The sequence below is a fragment of the Chanos chanos genome, chromosome 2, assembly GCF_902362185.1.
Source record: "Chanos chanos chromosome 2, fChaCha1.1, whole genome shotgun sequence".
NCBI lineage: Eukaryota > Metazoa > Chordata > Actinopteri > Gonorynchiformes > Chanidae > Chanos > Chanos chanos.
The window spans coordinates 20249319-20267390 of NC_044496.1; positions in this window are offsets into that span (position 1 = coordinate 20249319).

An 18072-nucleotide genomic window follows, 5' to 3' on the forward strand; every position below is an offset into this window, starting at 1 on the left:
ATACCATGACACTAAATTATAAAAGTGTATAAAAACAGGTGTTAAAATCAACCCCCACCCCCAAACCCTTTATTAGAGTAAAATATAGAAATCATTTTCAGTATCTCTCTCTCTCTCTCTCTCTCCCTCTCTCCCTCTCTCCCTCTCTCTCCCCTGATACCAGATGGTCTAGTGGTATGATATTCCATGAGCACACACAGTGGCTCAGCAACACAATTTGATAAGACAGACACAAATGTCACATTCTGCATGGGTTTGCTGTTGCTTTGTTTGTCTAGTTGTAAGGCTTTTTATGTCTCTCCTCATTGCCTCATTGTGCAAAGCAGCTCTGATGTTATTTCCTCTGCAGCATAACTCATGCTAACAGCTTGAATCTATTGTTATTACCATGTTTGGAGACAGTGTTTTCAGCTGATACTTTGTAGACAGTCAGATTGCCAGATGACTATGTCACTCACAACCTCAGTCGTTCCTCATAGACATCCACTGCTCATGCAAACTTATAACTGTCTATCAATTATACAATGAGGGAGATCAGACATAGCTTTATCATTATATAATATACATTTATCGTTCTGGGAGGGCTGTCACAATGTAAACATACAAGTAAGTGCCAACAAATACTTTCATATTTACAAAAAGGGTCTTAATTGTTTGTCCACCATAAGCTGCCAGAACAAGCTTAGTGTGCCTTGCGGCAGAATAAATTCCAGAGAATCTGCAAGTGTGATGGAGGGATGCAAGTCTTCCACAAGAAATTCCATCATTTGTTGTTTCATTGTCAGCGGTGGGGAGCTCCGTCTAAGGTGTAGCACCAAGACCCCCCATAAGTGTTAAACTAAGCTAAGCTCTAGCTCACGCTCATTATGCCATTCAGTGAATGCATGTCCTTATGGATGATGGCATTGCCATCCTGGGACGGACTGCTTCTATCAGGATAGATACACTTCACCATAGTATTAAGCTGATGACTCAGAATCTCTTTATATTAGCCTGCAGCTACCCTGGTCTCTATAAGACTGAGTGGACCAAAACAATTATATACAAATGCATCCAAACCATAATGGGGCTGCCAGTTCTCTTTACCATAAGAAACATGGACCTGTAGATTTGTTTTGACATCTGCCACTCACATTTGTCTACTTGCTGAAAGCAGAGTAAGAAATGATTCAGTGTCCTGACTGTCCTCTTTGTAACACTTTTCTCATGAAGGTGTAATCTATGTGTAATAAGGGGTTCATGGACTGCAAATGTGTTGACCATAGCATTCATATCTATAAAGTTCTCAATAGACTGTTCATAATTAAACTGATTGTTTTGTTCTCGAACATCTTATGAAGGTTAAAAAATGCTTAGATCTAGCATTTGGAAAGGCCATGATGTTTGACTCTATCCTGATGTTCATGAAACCACTCCTTAATCCATGTAGCAGTGTATACAGGGCCATTATTATCTTGGACAATGGAATGTCAGTACCATGGATTGTCCCTGGTTGTCTAAAATGTTTTTGTATTCTTTGGCTACAGTGCTCCCTTGCAGAGTAATATTTGGACCAAGTAGCTCTAATGAAGGGCGGCACGGTGGCGCAGTGGGTAGCGCTGTTGCCTCACAGCAAGAAGGTTTCGGTTCCTGGCTGGGTGCTCAGGGTCCTTTCTGTGTGGAGTTTGCATGTTCTCCCCGTGTCTGCGTGGGTTTCCTCCGGGAGCTCCGGTTTCCTCCCACAATCCAAAGACATGCAGGTTAGGTGAATTGGAGACACTAAAATTGCCCTTAGGTATGAATGTGTGTGTGAGTGTGTTTGTCTGTGTGTCTGCCCTGCGATGGACTGGCGACCTGTCCAGGGTGTTTCCCTGCCTTTCGCCCTATGTGCGCTGGGATAGGCTCCAGCCATGGATAAGCGGCTTAGATAATGAGTGAGTGAGAGCTCTAATGAAACGGCTGGTCAAACCAAATTGCCACGTATATAATTTAGGAGCAGGGATCATGGGCTGAAATTTTGCTTTGGCTTTTCTCCAAAACTGAACCTGTGCAGCTCTGAGAAAAGGATGAAAAGAAAAAGAGATTACTCTCAGCACCCATCATGCATTCCTTCGCAGTGGTCTTGGCTACAGGCAGTTTAAATCACAGCTATTAAGGTTAATTTCAGCTTTTAATGTTTCAATATTCAATGTACAGCCTTTTATGCTCAGTTATCATAGTGTAGCACAATTTTAGGATCATTTTAAAGCTGTTGTTCTGTGTGGTTGAGGCTCTTATCCTGTTGAGTGTAACGAGATCACCAGGTAGCCGGACGCAAGTGCAGAGTTGGATGAAATTTTAATCAAAAAACAAGCGAGTACACGAATCTCAAACAAGACAGAAGACGAACGGGTTACAACACAGAATAATACTGATGGTATCAAAAACAGATTCTAGATGCTCAGAGTACACATATGGTGCGTGTAGACTTCGCAAAGAAAGAGTGAAACAGGGAGCTTAATAAAGAGGGGGAAATCAGGGAAAACAAAAGTGAAAACAGGTGTAGGTGATGAAGGGACAAGCCGATGATTAGTAAACCGGCGACGCCGATCGCTGAATGGCTGGAGTCGGTGCGGGAGGAGACGAGGTCGTTACAGTACCCCCCCCTTGAGGCACGGCTCCAGCCGTGTGACGTCGCCGGACAGGGGGACGTCCCCGAGGGCGAGGGGCTGGGCGATCAGGGTGGTTGCGATGAAAATCAGTGATGAGATTGGGATCCAGGATGTCAGAAACGGGGACCCAGCATCGCTCCTCGGGACCGTACCCCTCCCAGTCCACCAAATACTGCATGCGGCCCTGACGACGTCTGGAGTCCAGGAGAGCGCGCACCGAGTAAGCTGGTGAGCCGTCTATCTCCAATGTGGGAGGTGGAGCATCCCGCGGGGCCGCATCAGCCAGTGGACCGGGAATCATCGGCCTGAGGAGAGAGACATGGAAGGTGGGTGAGATTTTATAATTTGAGGGTAATTGTAATGTATAGCTAACTGGGTTGACCCTCCGGAGGACTTTAAACGGCCCCACAAACCGCGGGCTGAGTTTACGGCAAGGCAGGCGGAGCTTGATGTCGCGGGTAGAGAGCCAGACTCTGTCACCAGGATGGAAAACTGGGGGGTCCCTGCGGTGGCGATCTGCTTGCAACTTTTGTCGGCGGACGGCTCTCTGGAGATGTACATGGGCCATTTGCCAAACTCTTTCCGCCCGCCGAAACCAGTCATCCACCGCAGGAGCCTCAGTCTGGCTCGGATTCCAGGGACACAAGGGAGGTTGATATCCTAGCACGCACTGAAAGGGAGTTAAACCAGTAGAAGAATGACGCAGAGAATTCTGAGCGTATTCCGCCCAGGGTAGGAACTGAGACCAGTCGTGCTGACGACTGTAGCAGAAGCTACGGAGGAACCTCCCCAGGTCCTGGATGGTCCGCTCTGCCTGGCCATTAGACTCCGGGTGGTAGCCCGATGTGAGGTTAACCGTGACTCCCAGTCTCTCCATGAAAGCCTTCCACACCCGAGAGGTAAACTGGGGGCCACGGTCAGAGAGAATTTCCTCCGGAAGGCCAAAACAACGGAAGATGTGGTGGAACATGGCATCCGCAACCTGGAGAGCAGAGGGGAGAGAAGCAAAGGGAATTAGGCGGCAAGCTTTGGAAAATCGATCTACCACTACCAAGACCGTGGTGTTTCCGTTGGATTGAGGTAGATCTGTAATGAAATCTATTGAAATGTGAGACCACGGTCTCTGTGGAATCGGCAGTGGGAGGAGTTTTCCGGCTGGGACTTCTCGTGGGGTCTTGGTAATGGCGCAAACAGAACATGATCTTACATACCGCCTCACGTCAGAGGCCAAGGTGGGCCACCAAAACTTGTTAGAAATGAGCTGGGTGGTTCGAGTTATTCCAGGGTGACCGGAAGACAGAGAGGTGTGGGCCCAGATGATGATCCTCTTGCGGAGCGTCGTGGGGACAAAGGTTTTATCCACGGGTCGGTTGGGAGGCGCAGGTTCCCTCTCAAGACCCCTTCGGATGTCCTCTTCTATATTCCACAGTATGGGTGCGACAATCAGCGAGGGGGCCAAGATGGTCTTGTCCTCCGAGGAGACTGCGATTCTTTGTCCCTGGGCGAAAGGTGATAGTAAAATTGAACCGGGAGAAAAAAAGGGCCCACCTGGCTTGACGTGGATTGAGCCGCTTTGCTCCTCTAATGTACTCCAGGTTGCGGTGATCGGTTAGCACGAGGAATGGTTCCTGAGACCCCTCTAGCCAATGTCTCCACTCCTCTAGTGCCAACTTCACCGCCAACAGCTCACGGTTGCCCACGTCATAGTTCCTCTCGGCTGGGGATAACTTCCTGGAAAAGAATGCACACGGAAACAGTTTAGCTGGCTCACCATGGCGTTGCGAGAGCACCGCCCCCACACCGGTGTCAGAGGCATCCACTTCCACAACAAACTGCCTCTGGGGGTCAGGCATTTTCAGGATGGGTGCTGTAGTGAACCGCTTCTTTAACTGACAGAAAGCCGAACTGGCGGAATCCGTCCAACGGAGACGATTAGGATGTCCTTGCAGAAGAGCCGAGAGGGGGGCAGCCACTGAGCTGAAGTTTCGAATGAAGCGGCGGTAGAAGTTGGCAAAGCCCAGAAAACGCTGGAGCTCCTTCACCGTAGTGGGTTCTGGCCAGGATGTCACCGCACTGATCTTATCCTTCTCCATTCTCACCCCCTCTGGACCGATCACGTATCCCAAGAAGGAGACGGTGGTTTGGTGGAACCTGCACTTCTCTGCTTTTACATAGAGGTGATGTTGGAGGAGGCGGGACAGCACTCGACGGACGTGTGAAACGTGTTCGGAGAGAGTGGCAGAATGGATCAGAATGTCGTCAATGTAAGCTATGACGAATCTCCCCAACATGTCCCGCAGCACGTCGTTAATCATGGCCTGAAAGACAGAGGGTGCATTAACCAAACCAAAAGGCATCACCATATATTCATAATGGCCAGAGGTTGTACTGAATGCGGTTTTCCACTCATCTCCTTCTCGGATGCGGATGAGGTTGTAAGCGCTTCGGAGATCCAATTTAGTGAAAAACTGGGACCCCCGAAGCTGTTCGATGGCTGACGGCACCAGAGGGAGCGGATACCGGTACTTCACCGTGACGGAATTTAGACTCCTGTAGTCGATGCAGGGACGGAGACCTCCATCCTTCTTCTCAACAAAGAAGAAGCCTGCAGAGGCTGGTGAGGTTGAAGGACGGATAAATCCCTGCTGTAAGGCCTCCTCGATGTACTCCTCCATAGCTTGGGTTTCTTTCACGGAGAGAGGATACACACGACCACGGGGCGGTGAAGTACCGGCTAGGAGGTCGATGGCACAATCCCACGAGCGATGAGGAGGGAGACAGGTGGCATTGGTTTTACTGAATACTTCCCTCAGGTCTTGGTATTGGTGAGGGATCTCAGGAGGTGTGGTTATTGGGGGACTCTCCACTGAGGTGGCGGCACAGATGAGCGGAAGACACCGATGTCGGCACACGGGAGACCAGGCGATGATTTCTTTCTCGGACCAGGAAATGTGGGGGTTGTGCTTTTGTAGCCAGGGGAGTCCGAGGATGAGTGGATGGGTTGATGACTGGAGCACCAAAAGAGCGATGTCCTCCTGGTGGAGAGCCCCCACGGTGAGGGTGATCAGGTCGGTGGCGTGGGTAACCGTCCCGCTGCCCAGAGGACGGCCATCCAAGGAATGCACTGGAATCGGGTCAGGAAGAAGACGGAGGGGAAGATGAAGAGCCCGGGCCATGGAGTGACTGATGAAATTCCCCGCCGCCCCGGAGTCTAGCAGGGCTGTAAGTGGAGAGACCAAGGAATCACCGCAGCGCACTGTTACAGGAATTAAGAAGGGTCTGGCAGATAAAGTGAAACAGGAGGCGCTTACCTTGTGCTGGGGGGTCATTTCCCGAGTGAGCGCCTCTCTCCTAGCTCCTCGAGAGGGAGCAGGGCGGACAGGACAGCTCGACAACAGGTGACCCCCCGCTCCACAGTACAGACACAGCCCCTGCTCGATGCGGCGACGGCGTTCGCAGGCGGACAGATGTGCGGCTCCAATCTCCATGGGCTCGGGCTCGGGGTCTGGACCAGACGGGATGGGCAACCTGGTGACTCGGGACAGACGACGACGTTCCTGCAGCTGACGGTCGAGGCGAATGGAGAGGGCGATGAGTGCATCCAGACTAAGACTCTCCCCCCGACAGGCCAGTTCCATCTGGAGATCGTCTCTTAGTCCCCGTCGGTAGATGGAACAAAGAGCTGGTTCATTCCAGCCACTGGCTGCCGCAGCGATGCGAAAGGACAGCGAGTAGTCAGCAGCAGAACTAGTGCCCTGGGTGATCCGAAGCAGGCGCTCACCAACCTCACTCCCCTCCTCAGGATGATCAAACACAGCACGGAAGTGTTCCACGAAGCGGGCATAGGAGGAAACTTCCACTCCTCTTCGGTCGTAGACAGCTGTCGCCCACCGCCGAGCTCTTCCCGTGAGGAGGTTAATTAGGGTGGCGATCTTTGTGGAGTCTGTAAAGGAGGTATGTTGGTCGAAAAACAGCTGGCATTGTGTTAGGAAGCCATGGCATTCAGAGGGGGAACCATCGTATTGTTGGGGGAGCTTAACCGGGGAATCTTGGTAACGGAGGTGCTCAGCTGGCGGCGCAGGAGGAGGAGCAGGAGCTGGGGGAGGTCGAGGCAGCGAGACAGTCAAACGTTCCACATGACGGGCTAGATCACCCAGGGCGCTGCGAAGGTGGAACAGCTCACGCTGTTGATCTGCCACCAACTGGGCCAGGGCTGGATTCGGCGGGGACGCGCCAGGGGGGGCTGGATCATCTTCCATGGGAAGGGGAATTTCTGCTGCGTCCATGGGAAGGCGAAGTCTTCTGTAACGAGATCACCAGGTAGCCGGACGCAAGTGCAGAGTTGGATGAAATTTTAATCAAAAAACAAGCGAGTACACGAATCTCAAACAAGACAGAAGACGAACGGGTTACAACACAGAATAATACTGATGGTATCAAAAACAGATTCTAGATGCTCAGAGTACACATATGGTGCGTGTAGACTTCGCAAAGAAAGAGTGAAACAGGGAGCTTAATAAAGAGGGGGAAATCAGGGAAAACAAAAGTGAAAACAGGTGTAGGTGATGAAGGGACAAGCCGATGATTAGTAAACCGGCGACGCCGATCGCTGAATGGCTGGAGTCGGTGCGGGAGGAGACGAGGTCGTTACATTGAGTATGAGGTGTCTTATGCTGAGAATTTTTCCTTTTTGGCATATGCATCTGAGATTTTACTCATTGTTCTTCCGAACACACTAAATAACTTTGCAATTTCTATAACTGACACACATACAATTTAAGCACCAACTATTTTACCTCTCAAAATCTTTTAGATTTCTCATGTTGTTTTAGTTATCCATTTATTTGAAGATAATCCTTTAGAGCAGGAACATATTAGTCACCAATTTTGAAATTAATATGGACTAGACATTATATTATTTGAAAATGTAATAATTTTACTTTAAATATGAATTCTTTTACATCTGCCCTATCCATTATTTCGTTTACCTGCATTAAGCTGACTCTAAATTCAGTGTCATACTTGTATATGCCAAAAGACAAAGTTGGATTCACAGATGGAAGAGAAGAAATAAAGTAACATGTGTGACTTAATATACAAGTAAACATCATCCAAAATTTATGTCAAGCCCTGATTTTCTCTGTCTAATGTGAATAAATGCAAATTGAATTTCAAAACAGCCTGACAGAAAACTCAATCAGAAAAGAAAAAAAACCCTCCTCACCCCTGGGATAACACTAAAATTATATTCTGTATGATCTTGTCACGTAATCAGTGTGATGGGTGGGGTAATTTCACAAGTACTTGTATCTTATTCAATCAAAATGGCAAGTTTCCCCATGACTATGATGATACACACTTCGACAATGTTCTGTGTGGGACAGAGAAAGACACAATAATGTACAACTTATCTCTCAACACAGAGCGGAAAGTTTAGTCTACTTGAGGATATTTTGGAACAAAATGTAATGAGGTTCCATAAATGATGGATTACACCATCCTTTCCATGAATCTACCTGACAGCAAACACTGACCATGCTTCTTAATGGTCTCGTGTGTGCTGACAGAACAGACTACTCTTTCTCAACTTCAGGCCTGGGCACCCAGTGGTCTCCCCAGTTTGGTCTTTTTTTCAACACACGTTATTCATTATTGAAGGGTTTGCGATTCACTGACAACCTGAAGTATGTTTGTCTGTGTTAAATGAGAATAAAATGTTGGGCTCAAGAAGTATAGCTGAGAAAACACTGGTCCAATCAATTGAACAGCAAAAACAAAAAACCTTTCAGGAAATGTATTCATAAAAACATTATAGAGCCCTTCAGAGCATTTGAACTGAATAGCTTTGTTGCACTTTCTTATTGTGCCTTTAGGTGGCAAAAAATGGGAAGGGTATATTGTTTGATAACTTTGAACTGATGTGCTATAGATGTTATAGATATTCTAATGTTCCATGTTATCATAACATCATGTATTTAATGAAGAGTGGTAATAAATAAAATAATAACCTGAAAACAAAATGAATCATTTAAGTCATATTCAAGTCCAGCTTAACTACCACACATTTCATAATGACACAATCATAGATCACATATAAAATATCAGAAAAAATGTTGTCCTGATGTTACAAGGGACCTTAGAACAAGTAGGATTATTGACATGTCTTCCAGTTTTGATTTATTGTAAGAGAAAGCAAGTTTGATATCATTCATAAGGACAAGATAAAAAACATGATTAATTCACATTTCTTTGCAAAAATATTTTCTCTCTGTAAAAGCAATACAATTACAAGTCACCTGAAAATTAGAAGAATCCAATTCTACAGATGTAGCATTTCAGTGCTTAATGCAAATTTGCGTGTCATGTGAATCACTGTCTGCCTGAACAACTTTTAAGTCATCTCCTTCCCTTTAAACCTTTAATAAACTCAACCATGTAATGAATCCAAAACAGTATCACAGAAACATAATCGTTCAGTATCCAAATCCAGCTGTGACACTTGATGTAAGATAAATTTCTGATGGATCTTACTTGGGTTTTGGTTTGTGCTTTTTCTGATTACTTATTGACATTTAATGCTGTCCTGCTGAGCTCCAGTGTTTAGTCCGTGGAGAACACAGTGAATACTGTGAGACTTTCCACTGGACACCTCAAAGATAAAAACTGCCCATGGCTATTCCATTTCCATTAGGCTTCAGTTAATCAAAAAAGAGGAAAGAGTCAAAAGGAAGACATAATGTTGAGTTTTTGCCATATTTATGTATATGAAGGCATGTGGTTCAGCAATAGCAGAGAAACTGGCAAAATGCTGTTTGAGCCTTTGGGTCCTCCACTTTCTACAATACAGCACAACACCCTCTATGACAGGCAACTAGTAACTATTTTAGAGGACATGAAGTGAAAGAGATTAAAGTGGGAAGCTTGAGAGGTCCTTGACTCTCCACAGGGATGTAGTGATCCAGACTTATACATGGCTGTGTTAAAAACCAGCAATAGCTACCCACGTATGACTTCATAGATTAAATCACAACACTTATCTTCTCTACAAACAAGCTAATTCTCTTTTTTAATGTGTGGAAGCAGAGAGTTCGAGATAAGTGTTGTCATTATCACACAGAAAGAGAGGAATTTATTGAACAAGAATGCTCTATTTATTTTACTGCATGCAATAACTTGTTATAGTCTCCTCACATCTTATACTCATTGTTTTGAGGCTTATCGCTCCAAAAGTGTCAAAGAGATGCAGGTTGTATCTTCTAAGCAGTAGAATCCAGCAATGAAAACAGGTCTTATGATGTTCTAACAATCCATAAGTTACACAAGTGCCTCAGCCTTGTATTTGAAGCTGATCTGTTTATCTTCTCTTCGAAAAAAAAAAATGCCCTCACCAGCACAAAATGTTTCCAGAGTCTTTGGAAACTTTCTATAAAGTTGTGAATTGGTGAGGGACAAAATATTGTGCCATACCCTTGCATTTTTCTGTGCCAAACTGAAACTTTTAAATGGATAAGAGTAAATTAATGATAGCTGGAGTCGCAATGTATGCAATTACGTAACCATAACCTAGCCACTACTTCCAGACTCAGTGCTTGGTGCAAGTCAAGTCCAGTGAAAGAGACTAGTATTTAAAAAAGGGCGATGACCATAAGTATGATGAATTATTTGGTTCTATTTATACTGATATTCAACTTGTCTGCCTTTCTGAATGTTTTAAACCTAAATTACAAAGTATTGACAACATTCTCAAACTGTCTGAAAACTGTTTGTGTAACGTAATTGGAACATGTTTGTAACATTGAAACAGTTTTACAGCATTTAAGCAGAATTCATCAAAGATCAAAAAAGCGTAATGCGGTGGGTTCTGGATAGGTTATTGCAGCCTTTTTTCTTTTAACAGCACACAAAAATACTATCAACACTGATGTTTTTATTGTGTAATACAATTGTTTTGAGCATACCACATCTTTATAACATCCTAAAAGTTTATTTGTTGAAGACAGTCATGACATGATAGCTTTTACATTACTAAACGGGGTGAATCAAATGGAACATTATGATGCTCTCAGACAACAATCAGATTTAAGCGGGAAAAGGAGCTAAGAATAACATTAACATTGGTAATACAGAATAAAATCAGTGCCAGTCAGGCTCCAGAATTCTGTTTCTGTCATTTAATAATTCACTCCTGACATTAAATTCATCTGGAAACAATGAAACATTAGTGAAGTGATCAGTGATCTGGTAATTATCCAGAGTTACACACAGAAAGAATGTTGTTCAATTAAAGGTGATATGAAAATTTACCTTAGTAAGACTCTATCTGTATATCTCCATATAGTATACAAGATGTCAAAAGCCACCATAAGCGCGAAGTTTTTGTTCCTCTTTTGGAAAAGCAAAGCAAATAAAATGGCACTAATAAATTGTCTAACAGGAAATCAAATACGTCAAAAGTGCTCATATGACATTGACCCTCATGAGTGAATAAACACACAGATTTCCTTTAAATGTCAGACCCATTTACACATCCAGGTTGAAGCCCCCTGAAGTAAAAGAGAGAGAACATTTGCTCCAGCAGTGAAAATTGAGGTCACCAAACAATGCGGCTCAGCACAAAGTAAAAGTCAAGTCTCTCCAGGGAAAGGAAGGGCATTTCAAACGAAGATATGTTAGCTCCAGTGCTATCAGGAGGATCAAATACCAAAAAGGTAGTTGATAGGGGTGAGTGAAGGTAACTTTTGCAATGACTTAATTTAATAGGCCTGCCCAAAAACCTGCCATATGTTACCACATTATAAGTTAGAGAGTACAAAGGGACATGTAACACGATGCACGTCTTGCTGAGACTGAAATGTGAACTTCTCCAGCACTGATACTACATCCTTTACAAACAAAGCTAACTCTTTTGTTGACTCTCTTCTCTTTTTTTGAAAGATTTGCCAAAGGGCAGAGAGAGCTATACATCTTCTTTTTTGAGCTACCGTTAAGTATATGAGTACAATACCGAACTTGATTTAGTCCCGAAGTGGTGTTCTTACTTGTAAAAAGCTCAAATTAATTTATTCTCCATTAAAAGATAACATTAGGCAATACAAATGTGCTTTCACTTAGAACTGTGTCCTGTATATCATGATGTGATTGATATAAAATAGAGACAATATTAATTGCTGAGACTACTCGACAATATTTAAGGAGATGTAATCTATCCTAGCAGATAAAATTCTCTTACCTTTGACTCTCTTTTGAACTGCTCCAGCTGAGATCATTCTAACTTGTAGAATGAAGAAGCTCACTCCTGATTAGTCAGCATCTGCTGTGCATGCACAGTGTGCACAGAAAGTTTGAGTTCAAAATAGGGCCACCTGGAGAGAAAAAAAATGTATTTCTACATTTAACTCAAAATTTCACTTGTATTCTCTAATTTGACATTTTGACTTTATTCTTGAAGACCAGTTTCAACTTTATTCTCCGAAATTGTAGCATCTGATCACAAAAATGTCGAGTTTATCCATGAAAATAACTTTGAGATTAAAGTCAGAATTTCAAGAATAACAGCAAAATTTCAAGAATAAAATTGGAATTTCAAGTTAAACCTCTCAACACAATCTAGGTGTTCTGAATGCTCTGACATACTTTTCAGCAAGTTCAGCCAGCAGAGACTGATGCTGAGTTATGGATCTAAACCAAGCTAAAGTTTTATGCTGTTAGGCTCATATTTTATGAATAGGTAATGTTTCATTTTGGCACAATGCCCAATAATTTTAAACTGAGAGGTAACTATATAGGAGAAATATATTGAATGTTTGTTGTACAATAAAAGAAAAAGAAACATGTGAGAAGACATTGCATTGTGGTAATACACAAAATGGCAAAAGTGACAACTAATCTCCAGTCTCCCTGGAATCTTGGATGGCAAAAAAACCCCCAAAAAAACAGAAGATCCAGAATCCTCACATTCATTCATTTACCCATTCATTTGACCATTCAGTCATTCATTTATCAAAAGCCATTTTAAATCAGACTGAACAACTGAAAAGTTTCTTATTAAAACTGTGTTTTGAAGTTAATTGATTTTAGAGTAGAAAAGGTTGCAGTTTGGACATAGTTGTTTGGGTTGCAATTTGCAATTTGCAGTTTGAACAATTTGAGCATCGAGAAGAAAATTAACAGAAAAAGGGAGGCAAGAGGTGCCTGTTTATTGTAAAGGGAGATGCACCAGACAGTTTGTACACACTTTGCATGCACAGCAGATGCTGACTAATCAGGAGCGACCTCCTTCAGTGCACAGGTTAGAATGATCTCAGCTGGAGCAGTTCAAAAGAGAGTCAAGGATGAGAGAATTCAGTCGGAAAATTACTGCTCCTGAAGATAATATGGCATGCCGAAGAACATCTATGGTATTGCAGTATTTCAATTTTGGAAGAGCAAATGTGATGCAAATAGAAGGATTATATAAAAAGGGTTTGACTGTTGTGGTACAACAAGTTCATTCCAAAATAAGGGTCATGTGATGTTTTGCCTGTATCTAGCAGTCCTAAACAACCAAGGAAAGCAGGCTACATATACATAATAAACATCAATTAAATTAATTAAATTCAATGCGATTTTCTTAACTGTTCAGCTTGAACTTAATTTAATTAACTCTAATTTTGTCTATGACTGTTAAAATGATGTGCCACTACCCACCTCTAAGCCTATAACCACTCCTCAAGTGAAGCCCAACATAACCCCACATGTCTAGTGTACAGCTACACGCCACAATGAACTCAGAGATTCCAACTGTCTCATTGTTCCTTTGAGACAAGTTTGTACATAACCCTGAGGCCAGCACATTCCATACAGTACTAAAAGGAACAGGGTATTTATTGCTTAAAGTATTACAGGATTTATTTGAACCGTTTACAAATTAAGAAAATTTCCCCGAAAAGATCAAGAGATGTGCGCCATGATACTGGTCATGCCTGATTAAGTTAATATGAGACTCACTGCCTTCTGTGTCTAGCTAAATACATTATGAACCAGCATTGCCACCCTTTTGTATTCCCGTTGTGCTTTTAAGTCTCTGGCGCATGATTGGAGTAGAATTCTTCTTTCATGCATCACTGAGATATCATTTGCACTTCAAAGCAGTAGGGAGAGAGAAGGAGACAGGGAACCTCCTAGACTTGGATCTGATTTCATTAAATCCAAGAAAAGGGAAATCAATTGGAATGAAAGTGTTCTCCTCTGTTACTTCAGGCCAGTGGAGGGTTAAGACACATGCTGTTTGGACTCCTATTCTTCACTGATGTTGTTAAGGATTGGAGCTATGCTTTGATGAGTATGTGGTCCTTCAATCAGAGAACTTTTTTTTTTCCTTTTGTGAGCCGTGAACATAAAATTTTCAAATGTATTATCACACTAGTATTACACAGAAACTGTTGACCAATCACAAAAGTTCTTTCCTCAGAACAGCCCTCACTCTGCTGTGGCAAAAACAAAAAGCACTTCAATTTATTTTGTTATTTTGCATTTATATGGGATGTATGTATATGGGATGCTGCTTTGAGTTAAAGAAAATGTGGATTAACATGAAAACTTGCACAGTTTAGCCACACAATTTCATATATTCATATATTGAAAATGTTATTTTCTCAAAACTGTTTCATGCATTTTTATCATGTATTTCAGTCTTATGCAATGCAACAAATTGCAGCAGAGTGGCTTCTCCCACCAAAAATAAAGATGCATAGTTGTTCCTGCTTCTTTGTTCAATAAATCAGTTGTATCATATAGCAGAGTAATGTAATGGGTGAAGAATCATGAAGGGTCAAAATCAGCAAGTAACATTTTGTGGGGCACTGTTTCTTAATGAATGGTGCTATCTTAAGGTGATGACTCTCTTATACTAGAAACCGTATTTCATCAACATGGTTTCACAACAGAATACCAAACGAAGTCTCTATGTGGCAACAATAAGGCGAGCAATGCATGTCTCTCCCGCTTTCCTAGACGAATGTAAAGAAAATAGCATTACCCAATGAATCAGCCACTTTCATTTGTAAGCCATGACTTAAGCCCTGGAGTAAGGTTAAAGCTCTGCCTTTTTCATTTCTCAGTGATATTTGCAGCCTCAGTAAACCTTTCTGGACATCTCATTTTGAACCACAAGTTTCAAAGGCTCAAGGATAAAGAGTCAGGTGTATGCAAGGAAGACCTTGAGGGACTTATTAACATGCAGACTTCCTGCAGATGTTTCTGGAAATGTTTGAAAACCCAGGAATTCCTGCATTTATACATTGTCACTGATTTAACATTGTGTTTTCGCTATTTCAACGTGTTCAGTTTGTCATGTTCCCTAACTCTGAGAAACAATCAGTGGGGAACATTGGGTTTTACTCTTGTGTTTTTTTCAAAGCAGGTACCCATCCATACTCATATGAACTGATCATTTCTATCTCTCTCTCTGATTCTCATTCTGCTCTCGGCAACAATTTACAACCGTTTGCCAAAATTTGGGAAGAATTACTGCGCCTATTCACTAAATAATGCAACTACTGAAAACTAACTTTGCTACAAGCAATGAATAGATGTGAAACAATTGAGCTGACTGAAAATATCTTTTCAAGACAACTCCACTCAGTTCTCTACAAAAAAGGAGTAATTTTGAAAATCTCACAACTAAGTAAAACTGTAACATGGAGCATTTTGTCTCTATTTGAAAAATAATTGAGAACAAGGAGGTATTATCTTGCCATATAGCAGTGCTTTTATAATGGAATACTTGGAGCGGTCAAGGCCTAACCTAGCTTAATTTGATCTCTTTAGCATTAGAATTGGGGTCACACGGTTGCACTGAATCTATTTCATGGATATTGGGTCTGCTTGTCTTGCCTGGTGCTGATGCTTTTCAGAGCATGAGCAGAGCAGCCAGTGGTGGGCTGGAAACCTAAGTGAGACAGTGTCACAGAAATTATGCTTGGGGGAGGAGTGAGTCTTATGCATGCTGAATCATATTAGGTGTGAGCTTTGAGTAGCACAGCTGCGCAACGGTGAGCCAGCTGTACATGTTGAAAATTCCTTGTCCTTAGCAGCTCGGTGTACTGTCCTGACAGCGATGTCATTACCACTGTGCCGAGTTCTCCTCTGTGCTGCAGAACAAAGGTCACTATGGAGTCGTCCACCTCTCTGAGCTCAAACAACAGTGCACAACCAGTTGGCTGACATTTACAATATGCTGTTCGCAGGTACTGTCCATTAATGTTAGAGCGATATTTATATGCCTATGTGGCCATACCCAGATCTGATGTGAAGGCAGTAAGAAAAAAAATCAGTGTGCCTCTTTTCTTTGCTAATATCAGTTGTTTTAATTTAAAGGCTTTGATGGTTAATATCAAATGGAGAAACCAGTAAGTTTTGCCACAGTCTTTTTAACTTCTTCAACTTTTTGCTGTATTAATATTATGTAAATCAACCAGACACCCCTCATATCTACAGGAATGTTGAGAGGGGTAGTTGCATTGTATGAATTCTTGAAGAACTGACACCCCTTTGAAAGAGAGATTGACTGGACAGTTTTATGTGTACAAGAAATGACTCATTCCTGCTGTGGAGCACATCTCTCCACTTGCCTGAGATGGAGAAAAAACACATCTGCCACCCCCCAGGCCAGTTGGTTTAAGTAAACACAATGCTCTCTCAACTGTAGCATTATATACATATGAAAAAGTGATGTAAAGACAAAGTTACTCTGGAGGTGTCATAATCTGCTTTATAATTATGAAAGACATATTAATTATACTGTGTGTAAATATATATATATATATATATATATATATATATATATATATATATATATATATACACACACACACATACTTGTGTGTGTGTGTGTGTGTGTGTGTGTGTGTGTGTGTGTGTGTGTGAGAGACTATGGTTTGACTAGAATTTTAAAGATAGGCCTATCCTACACTATATTCTTCTACAGTACTATACTAGAAAATTGTACAGAGTGAATGGAGTGAATTCAAAATGAAAATATCTTTCAAATGTTTCTCTGCTCTTACAAACTATCAGTTTTAATCTACTGCAATGCATGTAAATTTGGTGGAGTATAGCCATAAGCTATTCACACAACTAAAGATTTGTCATATATTTCAGTGCTTTCTGTCAAAGCTTTGTTTAAATAAACTCTCCCTCTGTCCTTGTCAGTTGGGAATGGTGATTGTTTATTTGCTTTTTTTCCCTTTCTTTCTTTTTCTCGTAGCTATCAAATGTAAAGCCCTGTCTGACAGTCGATGAGATCAGTTCATTGGGGAGGATGTCACTGAGTTAGACCCAGAGAGATGCAGTGGTCAGAACAGATATCAGGCCAGCAGTCTAGCTCTCTCTTTTTGTCTCTTTCTCCTGCTTTTAAAGTTAGAACTAGACATCAAATTTTCACTACAGACTCTGAGAACACGTGTAGCCTACTCAGGTAAAAATAGGACTTATTTGCTCTAACATGGTGATTTAGAAGTGCCAAAAAATTATTAAGTTGGAGCCAGCAGGAAAGAATGCCTCATGAAGGCTTAGGGTTCTTCGAATGATAGATTATTTCTTTATTCCCTTTATTTTTCTGTTATGCATACTTAAGCCTCAACCTAGCCTATGCTGTACTTTGTTCCATCTAGTTCACATAAAATAGTTCATATCTGGCTTAGATGCATAGTATATCTTGATGTCACACATACACACCCACACAAGCACTTCACTCAGTCTCTTATATACCCAGCTAGTCTCTCTCTCTCTTTTCAAAGGTAATATATGATGCCTTGAAGCTTTTCAGTTCAAAATCTCTCTCTCTCAGCCCTCTGTCTCTCTCTCTCTCTCTCTCTCTCTCTCTCTGTGTGTGTCTCTCTCTCTCTCTCTCTATATATATATATGTGTGTGTGTGTGTGTGTGTATGTGTGTGTATTCCTCTCATTTCAGACATGTATGAAAAAGTTATGACTAATATGTGCACCACAGGGCAGCTAGTTAGGATTTCTATCTCCTTACAGAGGAGGAGGGGACCAAGTTTATTGAACGAACTACTGTTTTGTGACTCATCTGTAATGTACCTAAACTACTGACTGTGACCAGTTGCCTTGAGAATCTTTGTGTTTCGCTGTTTCTACCTTTGTACTCGTATTAAACTTTCAAGTCTCTTAAGAGTATCAATGTTTTATTTCATTATCTTGGTCTAAGTTGAGGTAAAATGTTCTAACATTAAGCCTTACGTAACATATTCTCTCTAATGTTTGGACCTGATAAATCCACATCATATCCATGTTCATTTATGACATCAAGAATGATATTGACAGTGTTAAGAGAAATGTGTCTCTCATTTCTGCAGTTCTATCATAAATGAAATTGCTCTGTATTGATGTTTTTTGCATCAACTTGACCAAGTAATTCGACAGCCATTTAAAACTGATGCCTC